The following is a 12378-nucleotide window of genomic DNA, read 5'->3' on the forward strand; positions in this document are numbered from 1 at the left end:
GGGAGAAGCCGTGGGGAGGGACAGCTCCGGGCCGTGGGGAGTCGGGATCGGAGTCGGTTGTCGTCGTTGTTGTCGCCGGTTCCCGGGGCAGGGCGCACGGGGGAGCTCGAGTGGTGGAGCCGGCGGGGGGGGATGCGGGCACCTCGGGGCGGGGAACGGGCAGGGCGATCGGGGCCCGGGGAGGGGAGCGGTCGGGGATTGGGGATGGAGGAACGGGGTAAAAAAGGGACCGGGGAGTCCCCGGACAGGGCTCCGGGTCTGGGTCCGGCTTGGGGGTGAAGGCTGCCCAACCCCCGGGGGGTGCGGGGAATCCAAGCAGAATCGCTGGATCCGTATGGGGATGAGGTGCCCGAACACCTCTGGGTGGGTTCCAGCCCCGGGGGGGTGCGGGGAATCCAAGCCGAATCGCTGGATCCGTATGGGGATGAGGTGCCCGAACACCTCTGGGTGTCTGCGGGCAGAGCTCCGGTGGGTTCCAGCCCCTGGGTGGGTTCCAGCCCCAGAGCTGGGCTTACTGCCCTTCTGCGATGCTCTTCGGCGCATGGGTGGGACCCTGCTTTTATTTTCTGAATTACTGAAAAAAAAAAACCCCAAACCCCAACCCCAAAGTGGAGGAAACTCCTCCCTGCAGTTCGCTCGGAGAGGTTTGGCGGTGGGGATGCGTTTGGGCTGGGACCCACGGAGCTCGCGGTGGAAGGAGAGCCCATGGAGAGCCCAGTAAGGAACAGGTTGAGGAGCACCAGGCCAAGGGAGGGAAATGGAGGAGAAACTGGCTGTAAACAAAGGGAGCGTGACTAGACTAGCCTGGCTCCAGCACTCTGCTGAAGGGAGAACAAAAAATAAACTGCAGAAGGAGGGAAAAGTCAATTATGTTTTCAGCTGGCTGGAGCGGAGTTCGGTTTTGCAGGCAGTACTGCAAAGGGAGGCTCTAGGAAGCGTGCTGGGATTGGGGATTTGGGGCTGTGCAAACAGGCATCAGCGGAGCTGTTGGCTGAGCATCTGTCCCACAGCAAGCGATGCTCCTTTTGGTGAGAGAAGAGGATCCCCTGGGCTGGCCTGGCTTGTGGCTGGAGGGACCTGTCCCCTCGGTCTCTCGATCTTTGGAAGACAGGGGCTCGTTCATGCTCTCATTTAGAAACGCAGTTTCCAAATTGCTCCATCTTTTGATATTTGAAGAGCTTGGGTTTAAGGTTTGGGCCGGCTTGCTCTAAGGCTTTTTCTCTGTAATACCAAGTTTAATGTATTTTCCACGGTACGTCGGAAAAATCATAAGCACAAACTGCAGCTCATGCTTCTACGGGCCCGTGAAGACCAGCGGGAGCAAATGATGCGCTCCCCACTCTGCTCTGCTTCTGCTTGGGGACACCGGCTGTGCCCCCACTTCTGTGCCCTTTGGGGATGAAATTGGTGGAATGATTATACTTGGATTCCTTTATGCTCTAAACCAGACATGAGGTATCGAGAGGGAAAATGTTAGGGTCCTGCCTGTACTGGAAAGGCTTGGGGGGCACGGGGCGGGCAGGGGCTCTGCTCAGAGGTGCCAGGTTAGGGTCTGCAGGATGGGAATGGCTCCCACCAGCCTTAGAGCTGATCCTCCTGCTACCGAAGGAGAGAAGAAGCTTTCAGGACATAAAATTGGCTGTAAAGAGGGGAAAAATGATCTCCAGCTCTCTGGCCGTGTTGCTTAGGAGAGAGCGAAGGGGTGTTGTGGTGCAGCAGCATGCTCTGCACGGGGACACCGGGGTCTTCAGCCCTTCCACGGGCCAGGCAGTTTGGGAGCTTCCCCAAGCCAGCGCCATCATAAGCCCGATATTAAGCAACGGCCTGGGACTGACAACAGGATTCTTGTTTTGTTTTGTTTTGTTTTTGTATTTTAAAAAAGACGAGATTAACCAGCTGAAGTTAACAAACTCTGGAATCCAACAAACCCCAATGAATCACCAGAAGCAAACACTGCTCCGTGGCTGTCAGCCCTCTGAAGGGAACTCATTGACTCACTGTAAAAGAGCAACTTTTGACAAACACTCCGTCAAAAAACTGGCTAATACTTGCTTTGCTCTTAATCCTCCCTGAGCTGTTTCCCCGTTGCTAATCTCTCCCAGAAACCATTATTAAATCTTTCCTGGTTTGCAACACTAATTCTGAACAAATGCATCAGGAACAAAACATCAGCTGGGCCTGTGTCTTTGTGTTATTTGCATGCTCCACGGGAAGATCGTTTCACTTTTAATGAGACTAATTAAAAAGAAACAAAAAATAATAAATCCATCCCATTAATCTGTAATAAATTGAAGCACTAGGGTCCTTCCCAAAGCATTAGTGACTGCCAGTTCCAAACACGCTGGAATGCAAAATCACTCTTCTCATTATTATTTAGAAAATCTCAGCGATGCTCCTGTGATGCCAGCACTACCTGGGCTTTGCCGGCACGGCAAAAGCTTCCCCGCTCAGCCGTGGCTTGGAGTCCCGTGGGAGCCGGGAGGTGATCCCGCTGGAGCTCGTCTCCATCCCACACACATCCCTCAGCATCTCACCATATTCTGGTTTCTTGGTTCGTTGCTTTTGCTGCCGGGCTGTACCTGGACTTTGTACAGCCTTGGGCTGGAAGGTGAGCACCGCTTCCCACCCGGAGCCTCAGCAGGGCTCATCCGAGCAGATTGAAACGGGTGGACGTGCTCCTAAAATTAACCTGCAAAAACTGCTTTGATAGGACACTGACAGCCAAAGCGGAATCAAATTATCGTTTGGAATTACCATGAGATAATTGGCCTCATTTACTATTTTAAGGTGTAAAAAAAAAAAGGCTCCCTCTCCCAGACAACTGCAATGGAGAAATATTCAGGCGTAGAAGATGTCCCAAAACATATCATTAAAGCTTTAAATAAATGTATGATGACATCTCATCTTAAGAAAGACTTCCTTTGTATTTCAGATAGGAACCAGCCAGGTCATTTTCAAAGTCATTTTTTAAAGAACAAAAGATATTCCTCTTGTTTTTCCAGACACGCGACTTCAAATATTTGGAGATGTAAATATGTAATCTGAATTCTTTCACACATTATGGATTTAAAAATCATCTTCCTTTGAGATGCCTCTTGCTTGCCAAAAGGTAAATGCCTCTGTCTGCTGCTTTTTGTCTTTTTTACTCTACTTGAAATGCTACAGAGCTGACCCAGTCCCACCCTGCAGATTATAATGTTTGTGAAAGGGAGAAGGAGATGAGAACTAGCCCTTTCTTGCTCACTCATTAATTACAAGGATTAAACGCCAAGGCAGCTACACAGCATTATAAAGAAAATAAAAATATGAATTGGAGGAGCCAAGTTCTGCATTTGCTGCTTCACTATCACGATGCGTATGAGCACATGGCGGCACGGACACGCCAGAAGCATGTCCCACAGCTCTGGTCCCATTCCCAGTCCAGCTGGTCCAGTTGGGGCTCAGAGCACCAGGTCCAGCTTCTCCCTCTTTAGGTACCGGCGCTGCTCTGTGCCGGCAGCAGCCACGGTTTTGGGGGTACGGGGATGTGATGGGGGATGGGGAGACCATGGTGCGGTGGGGAAGGAGGTTTTCTCCACACATGGAGCTGCTGAAAAAAAGGTGGTTCCAGTTTGTATCCCTGGTGAGGAGGGAAAAAAAACCCACAAGGAGCAAGGGAGCCCGGGGACACGTTAGCACAGGACTGGAAATAACGGCAAAACTGCAGCTTGGACCCTCCCAGGGAAAAAAACAGGCTGATTCGCAGCTCTTCTGGAACGTGAGTTCATGTCTGAGGTCTTTGCTGTTTCCCTGACCCCGTGATGCAGAGGGTTTTGGCTGCCTCCATGGCTCTGCAGCTGGGACTGGCTGGGCTGTCCCTGCGTGTCTGGCTGCTCCCTCTGATCCTCCGTGGGGCTTCGGCTGCGAGACCACCTCCGCCACCCTCCTCTCGCATGCCTTTTCCACCCGTAACGTGATTCGGGAGACGCAGCTGCTGGCTCGGGCTCCTGCCCTATAGCAGCTGCTCAGCGGTTGCATCCGACCGGGATTTTTGGCAAGAGAGGGCCCCAGACAGAGCACAGAGGTGCCAGCCGCTGCGCTCAGGGAGGTGCCCGAGACCCTCGGGGGGTTTCATCCTCCCCTTTCCCCTTTGCTCTCAGGGCTGAGCGCCCGCTCCCAGCCCGGCTGCAAAGCATCTGGCAGTGCGGGCAGGGATTGCGGGCAGGGATTGCGGGCAGGGGTGGTGGGCGGGGGTCACTGCCAGCCCCTGGCCTGGGGGAGGAGCCCTGGGCTGGGAGCCCCACCCAAGAGGCGTGGTCAGGAAGGGCCAATCAGGGAGCGGTGCTGCCTATAAAAGCACTGCCTGTGAGCAGCTGGGGAGGGCAGAGGGAGTTGGTCATCCCCATCCCTATCTTGTTTCCTTGCTGGATTTTATTTCCCAGGGAAGGTGATACCTCTCGCAGGGTGTTTGGTGGGGTCCCCTCTGCCTGACCCCCCCCCCCACCCTGCCCAGGGCTGGGGTTTTTTTGCCACCAGGGTTGCGTGAAATCCCTCCCCGGTCTCTGCCGTGCTGGTTTGGTGGGGGAAGTGCTGGCCGTTGCTCTGGGCTGTCTCCTGCTCTGCCTCGGCTTGTAATTAAAAATAAAATATTTGGGGTAAGTACTTAAATTAAGAACACATTTTTGTTAGCTAACAATACAGAGGAAGGCCCTGGGGACCCTGATAGGGCAATTAGTACCTCTCCACTTGCATTAGAGGTTAATCTTTTGAGAGAGGAAGCGTGCTCTCTCCAGAGGTTTTTTTTTGGTACAAAAATGCAATTATAGGGTATAAAAGGAAGTGTTTAGAAACATGCAAAGTGGGAATGAGGTCTGAAGCCTCCTTTGCTGCAGGACGGGGAAGGCAGAAGATGAGAGGTGCCCCAGGCACGACACCCCCTAACACTTCCCAGTCCAACCTGCTGGGTCCTGGCAGCAGCTCCCATCAGCTCGTGGTTTCATTTTCCTCCTCCCGTCTACCTCTCCTGGCTGCTCTTCAAGGCTCATCCCCTTGGCCTCGGCAAGCTCGCAGCCGCTCTGGGCTCAGGAGGCCGGGCGGTTCCTTTCCTACTTGGCAATTAGTTTTTGCGCTGCTGAGTACAAACAAGATGAAACCGCCGTCGTGGTCCAAGAGCACGGCTGTTGTGTGCTGGGGCCGTTTCAGGGCTGTCTCCTCCAGCGCAGCTTTGCTTTTCCCATGGCAACTCTCTCCTCCTAAGCATCTCTGAAGCTTGGGGTGTGTGTTTAGAGGAAAGGCTTGGGTCGCTGTGGCAGGTTCCCATGCTCGGTCCTGACACCAGACCATCCTGTCCCAGGAGGGACAATGTGGATGGTGACCAAGACGTGAAACCCTTGCCCAGCGCATGGGGTCCAAGAAGGCTCCGGCTCTGCTCCCCATGCTGCACGGGTACCTGCTCTTGCCCAAAGTCCGGCTGATGGAAACCAACCCTTGGAGCCTAAAAAAGTTCTGTAACAAGCAGAGCTTGTGGAGAAAGGTGGTGGTGACCTGCAGGCAGCACAGCACGTGGGCAGGGCTGCCTGTTCTCACCGCTGCCTGGACGTCCCCTGCGGAGCGGGTGACACGGGGCTGTTTGTTTTGGACGTGCTGGGGTGGACTGGAAAACGGCATTGACCTCTTAACAACACTGGGGGTTTTTGGCTGACCAGCCGGTGGTTCAGCTTGCGTTGAGTTTATGAGATCTGATTTCCAAGATAGTAAAACCAAAACAATCTTCTCCAACAGCCGGACACGCTGGCTGGTGTTGCCTTTGCCAAGGAGGAAGGGAACAGCGCGTCTGTGTTGTTAAAGGTTAAATAACAGCAAATCACATTTCTTGTCTGCAAATGATGCTGGGCTGCGCGCGCGCATTCTTTAATCAGTATTTAGTTTGTTGAATTACTTTTATTGGTAGTTAACTGTGTAATGGTCTCAGTGGAACATCTGGTCCATGATTTGAAAAGAATATTCTTCAACCCTTGCTGAGCGCAATTATTTTTGGATACAAGTGGAGGCTTTAGAGCCATTAAGAAGATAAAATGCAGATTGTTTGCAGAGGGTTTTTTTTTTTATTTTAATGGCTTTCAAAGAGAGGAACTTTTATTATTTTTTTTTCTATTGTTAGCAGACAGTGCAGTGGAAACCAAGCAGAAGGGTTGGGAAGAGGCACAGATGTTCCCTTTGCCGTTGGCTGGGCCAGGCACCCAAACCCAGGGCAGAGGGTTTGAACCTCCCTCCGAAGCTGCTGTAACATTTTCCAAATTTTGCAACAGCTCATCTGCCCACCAGTTTCTTAGTAAAACCACTGAGGGCTGGTGTGGAACTCCCTATATAACAATTTAAAAGCGTGTCAGTGGATGGGACAAGGGCTGTTTACAAAACAGAGAAAATGAAGGGCTTTGTGCTTTCTTCCATTGATGGGAAAATCACAGATGGATCCCAAACCTCTGACTCCCAGCCCAGTACCAGTTCATCCAGACCATGAAAGAAAATAGCCAATCTCCTTTTTTTGGCCGTGGTAGGCTGTGATAGCAACTGGGACACCTTTATCCTCAAGAGTATATATTCTCAGGGGAAAAAAAAAAAAAAGCCATTCATTTATCAGTACATAATAAGTTATCTCATGAGTTAAACGTAGGTCGTACATGATGTCCCTCCATGGAGGAGGTTGGCTGACTCCTCTTTGTCTGCAAGAGCGCTGCTTTAAATTATTTAGAGGAAACTATACAATCTGGGCTGCTGTTTGCTATTACGATTGTGCATCTTGTCCCAGTGAAAACCGCAGGCAGACAGGCTGTAAAATTATGGCTGTTTTTTAGTGGGAAGATAAAGTCAAACTGTTAAACCAGGTAAGGATGGATGCTTTTAGTTTATCCTGGGGACATATTGTTATAGGCGAGATCATGGATTTGAGAAGGACCTTGGATGGCATTGGAAGTGCCAAGGGATCGATTATGGGATGAAGGAGAGACTTTGGCTCTGTGTGTTTTCAGGAGGCAAAGGGCACTGCAGACGGAGATGGAGGAACACGGTGGAGGAGGTGGTGGCTCCCTGACCCTTCCCCTCAATCCTTTCAAAAGGAAAGCCTATGCCTAATAGTAATAGTACTACTACTAATATAATAGTACTACTACTAATAGTAATAATAGTACTACTACTAATAACAAATCAGTGTTTCATTCCAGCACCTCTGTATACCTTGATTTTTTGGAAATGCCCTCATGTTTCAAAACTGCAAGGGAAAGAAAAGGAATGGGAGCAAACTTCTCAATTGCAAACTGTTTTTCAGTATTGTTTATTATACTAAAGGGGAGGGGGGAAAGCCCTTTCAACTTCAATCCACAATAAAAATTGTTAATTAAAAAGCACCAGTAAATTGGGATTGTCAAAAGCGAATTGCAGAGCAGCAATCTATTGCTTCCCACTAGGTAAGGATGCTGTAGGTGTGTGTATAAACACAATGTCAGCTGGTGGGGAAGATCCTTCCTCTTCCCAGGCGGCCTTTGTGGCACCACATCCCTGCTCAGCTTTTCCTGAGCTTTTTTTTCTTTCCCTTTTTTTTTTTTGTGTTTGTATTTGGTTTTCCCCCTCCTGACCACGTTGGTCTCTGCCGCTCACTGGGGTCATCTTAACCTTGGCTCTGCAGCTGGCCGCTGGGAAAGGGCTGTTTGCAATAACTCTTCTGGGGGAGCTCTCTTTGTGGATGTAGTTTTCGGTAATAAAAGTAATGATTTCAGAACAGAGGGCTCATGTAGGAAGCTACGCCACAAGAATTTATTGAATAGCTTATTCTGCAATAAATGCAGCATATATTAAGAAAAAAAATCAGAACAAGTGGAGGAGCTGGGAGGGACCTCAAGAAGACAACTGCTCCATTCCTAATGATGCCAGAATGGATGTGTTTGCTGGATCCGGGCGACCGACATCCAGACTGATTGCCTGCCGGCTCCTCTGGCTTTTTTGCCATCAAACCAGCTTGAACTATTTGGGCCTTAACTGCTTGTCAGCTTTGCTTCCTGTTTTCTCACTTTGTTGGACGTCAACAGTAATGTAGTAATGTTGAAGTTTTTTTTTTTTCCTACCAGTAGGATGTAAAATATGAGAATGGGTGAATCTCTTGCACTAACAGAAAATTAGCACCCTGCCAAAGAGCCGCTGAGCCTGCGTGTGTTCGCCTGGGAGGAGCCTGTGGCTGTCTTCAGCACAATCGTGTGTTTAGATCAAATTAAGACGCAATTATGGCACTGGGACTTCTTGTAGGTTCAAATGTCTCTGTATAAAATGCCTTTAGCGTTTTAGACGTGGGTTCTTGAGCCAGAACGAGGATCCTTGAATTAATCTTCCTCTAGTGCAGCTTTAGGGGTCAGTTACCGTGGAGGGGACAGTTCATCCCAACGCAGATGCAGAAAGCTTACAGTCTTGCTGGACAACCAGCAGTAAGATTTTTTTTTAAAGCAAGAAAATAATCAGGATAGTTTTAATGAGGCTCAGAAGGAAGAGTCTCTTATCAGTAGAAAATTCAGCTGTTATTCAACCCAGTCCTTCCTTGACTTCCTTATTAACCCTTAGTCACCACCGATGGGTGAGCACCAGGGCAGGGAATATGATGTAGAGCAGAAAGTGAGTTGCCGTCTGAAGGAAAAGGGTTGATCTGGAGAATAGGGTGAACACAGAAGTACCTGGACTGCTTACAACTGCGCTGATTTTTCAGGCACATCGTCAAATGAGCAGGTTTTCCTGATGGCCAGGACGGGTGTCAGGGGCAGGTGATGAAGAGGGGACATGGGGACAAGCGGGTAACCTCAGCCAGGTGAGCAGGGGTGAGCTGCCATCTCTGCATTTGGTCTGGAGGTTCTGGTGGTTAATCCTTGATTGCCACATAGCACATTTTGCTGGGATTTAGGGCAATATTAATCACTTTCAGCTATGCCTACTTCTGCTTCTCTTTTTGCACCGTGTCCCAGCAGTGTGAAGTTTTGGGTGCTGCAGCAGGGCCTGAGAAGGTCACTTTTCTCTTCTCCTAGGACTCCCAAGAGTGGAAAACCTCTTTGACCCTGTTTCTCTCCATATTTTTCAAGCCTCTGCAGTCCATGGGAAAGGGCACAGGTAGACTTCTCCAGCCAAGCACAGTGTGCTCGATGGAGAAAGCCTTGGAGAGAGGTGATGCCAATTTTAGTACAAGTTCCTGCAACAGAAATAGATCTTCCTGAGTGCACACTTAAATCTTAGTAAATTATATCTCAGGTTAAACTATTTATTAAAGTGCCACAGGGGAATTTCAGGCTAGCTATGTACATCATCACAGGAGATAGGCTGAAAATTACAGTAATTTGGAAAGAACATGATTTGAATCTTAGGGCCCGTGGTGAAAGTCAATGCACAATGAATTATTCCACTTAACAATTCATGTTCACACATGGATTCAGCTGGAGCCAAAGTATTTCTATAGCATCACATTTCTCCAATGAGCTACCGGGCGTAACACAAGAGTTCTTGTGGGGCAGGGTGTGCTTGTTCTTGGGTTTTTCATTTCTGCCTTCGTTGCTCATCCAGAGGCAAATGCCAATGAAGTGGACTTGTTCATCTGTTGGGTGCAATGACCACGGAGAGGGAGTATTTCTTCCTGCCCTTGGTAGTTAGTCTTCTGTGATGGTGGGAAGCAAAAGGCCATGGAGTCCTTGTCATCTGTGTCCTGGCTGGTGGAACTGCTGAGCCACGTTGGTGTGTAGGGATGTCTGAGTTTTACGTAAAAAATGGTCAGGGAAACGGTTTAACTGGCAGTGAGAGAAGCCCCAGCTGTTCCTGCAAACTGCTGAAATTGTCTCTTTGCTTGCTGCTGCTCCAGATGTTCCTCTGGGTCTGTCTGCCACCCTGGAGCAATCTCTGATGGGGAGAGCAGCACTGCTGGAAGAGGGACAGTTTGGGCTCAGAGGGGTGAGGGACCTCCCCTCTACATGGGTGCTGGTCTCACAACAAGTTTACCTCCCCGTGTTCTCTCCTGTGCTCTGAATTTGCTCAAGAAAGTGGGATCCTTTGGCTTCTCTTTCCCTTACACCATCTCTCTGCTCCCATGAGAGGTGTTTTAGGTCACATATGAAAATAGCCTTCAATTTTTGATGCTTGCTTGGTGGAGCCAGCTGGAGTTTAGCACGGTTTCCGTAGCACATGGCAACGTAGAGGTAAGTGAAAGCTCAGCAGCTCAATGCATGATCCTCCTGGCCTGAGTGTGAAAATATTTCTTAATGCATTTCTTACTGCACTCCTCTGGTGTACAGGGCTGAGGTCCTCAGCTCAGTTGATTTTTTGTCTTTCAGTACCAACAGCTACGGCTCTGGAGGGAGATTTAGCAAGATATAAAGAAGTCTGCCACACTCAGGAAGATTTTTCTCCTCTCCCCAGTCTTGCATTTAATTTAAAATAATTAATTCTTAATGCCAGGGTCTTTTCAGTCTATGAACAAATGAGATACTGGGGAAGAAGGAGCTATGAGATTACTGAATGACCATTTTGTCATGACTCTGCTGCTGGTATGGACATGGAGGCATTGTAAGCACTAAGAGTTTTAGAGACAGATTTGAACTGTATTTGATTTGATAAACATCCATTATAACCAACAGAATCACGTGGATTGAAAATCTTGAATTTGGCCTTGTCCTTTCTGTTTTGCAGTGGAGTGTTTAGTCATTGTGTTTAAGTCACGTGCTGGGGATGCCATCCCACGTGGGATGTATTAGCAGTCAGGAGGTTTCTGCTGACGTGATTTTTTTTTTTTTTTTTTTTTTTTTGTGAATTGCAATTGTGCAACAGCTCTGGCTTTGCTGAACTTGATCTCTGACGGCATGGAAAAGTTTCTTTCAGAGGTTGATCTGTACCTGCCCCATGGGAATTGCAGCTCAGGGCCTCCTGCCCTACAGGTGTGAGTTGATGTTGTTGACATGGGTGAGTGGTGGCTCCTGGGCTGGTGTCATCCTTGGCATCACCCGCGCCCAGGTTTGGTGTTCATCTGGTTTCTCCGTGGACCTGCTGCTGTGAGCGTTCCCGTCTCAGTCCAGTGAAGGTACTAGCTGGCTGAAAGCATTTTAAAGAGCTGAGCTTGGCTGCGGAGCTAACCTGGCTTGTTTCATCAAAAATAAGTGACAGAGGAAACCAGCTGATGTGCAAAGATGTGATGAATAGCTGGAAGCAATAATCTTTCCTAGCAGAGCTGGGAGGTACAAGAGGTGTTCATTCTCCTCCTCCGCCCTGGCACTGCGTTGCATTGGTTGGATGGGGCCTCTCATGGTTTCCAAATCAAAATTTTCAGTACTTTTTCACTGCACAAAACATGAGCATTTAGTCCATGCATCCAAAGCCAGATCAAAATAGCAAATTTTCCCCTTGGCCATGGTGTGGGTGCCCTGTTGGCTCTGATTCTCACGCTCTGAAAGCTGTTAAAAACATCTGTGAACCAAATGGCTCAAAGAACAGCAAGAGAAAAGCCTCGATTTTAGTTGCGGTTAAAGTCTTTTTTTTCTGTTTCCAAATTACCCACCTTTCTTCCCAGCCCTCAGCTTGCACTGCGGCTGGTGGATGGTTTTGGGGGTGTGCAGAAGATAGCTCAGAGAGGAAGCCTGTGCGTTCCTTTCCTCCATTTGTTGTGTGGGGTCTCTACAGGAAAAATGTTAAGGATCTGCTGATAGAAAAAGGTTGAAAATTACTGAATATTTACACAGCACTCAATTGCTGTCCATCTTCCCCACCATTTCATTTCAATGCAAAGAGCAAATAACTGTGTGCAGTGATTGCAGCTATTGCTGAATTATGTAGTTATTCATGACACGCAGATTACAGGGCAATAATTATAGCTGATTTTACTAGATCCCTAAGTACGAAGATCTCATAAGCGCTGGGGTTTTTTGCTCATATGGCAATGTTTAGCCTTAGCTGGAGACACAATTAAGTAGGGAGCTTTCAAAATGCATCTTAAACTGCCAGGGAATCACAAGTGCAAAATCTCCTTGAAAATAAGGTGACAACTGAATCTTTCTTTGTCTGGACTGAGCTTCTCCCATTATATTCTGGATGTTATTCTGAGAGCTGGCACAGGCTCCGAGGGGCATTAGCAATGCAAAAATAGCACTGGGTTTGGCCATGTCCAAGTTGTTGGTTAGAAGCCCGTTGGTATTTGTGATGGTGGAGGGGAAGGGCTGAAGATGGCTGGAGTGGGAGGCTGGGGAATTAATTCCTTTTTGCTCACCGGAGGATCTCACACCAGCAGGTTATCTTTTCTTATTAAAGACAGAAAAGCTACAGTGCAGAAAGGCACATGAAAAAATAACTCTATATGCTTATCCGAGGGGAATTTGGGCCTGAGACTTGGCACGG

The 12378-nt window shown here is 48.8% G+C and overlaps 1 long non-coding RNA gene across 1 annotated transcript; it reads left to right on the top strand.

Annotated features, from left to right (window-relative positions):
- Nucleotides 1–5: 5 nt before the first annotated feature.
- Nucleotides 6–7076, top strand: LOC138688212 (uncharacterized). The gene is made up of 3 exons (XR_011327283.1): nucleotides 6–1999; nucleotides 2378–3473; nucleotides 5333–7076. It is a non-coding gene; the product is annotated as an uncharacterized lncRNA (long non-coding RNA).
- The last annotated feature ends 5302 nt before the right edge of the window (nucleotides 7077–12378 follow it).

The sequence above is a fragment of the Haliaeetus albicilla genome, chromosome 12 (genome assembly GCF_947461875.1).
Source record: "Haliaeetus albicilla chromosome 12, bHalAlb1.1, whole genome shotgun sequence".
NCBI classification, from domain to species: domain Eukaryota; kingdom Metazoa; phylum Chordata; class Aves; order Accipitriformes; family Accipitridae; genus Haliaeetus; species Haliaeetus albicilla.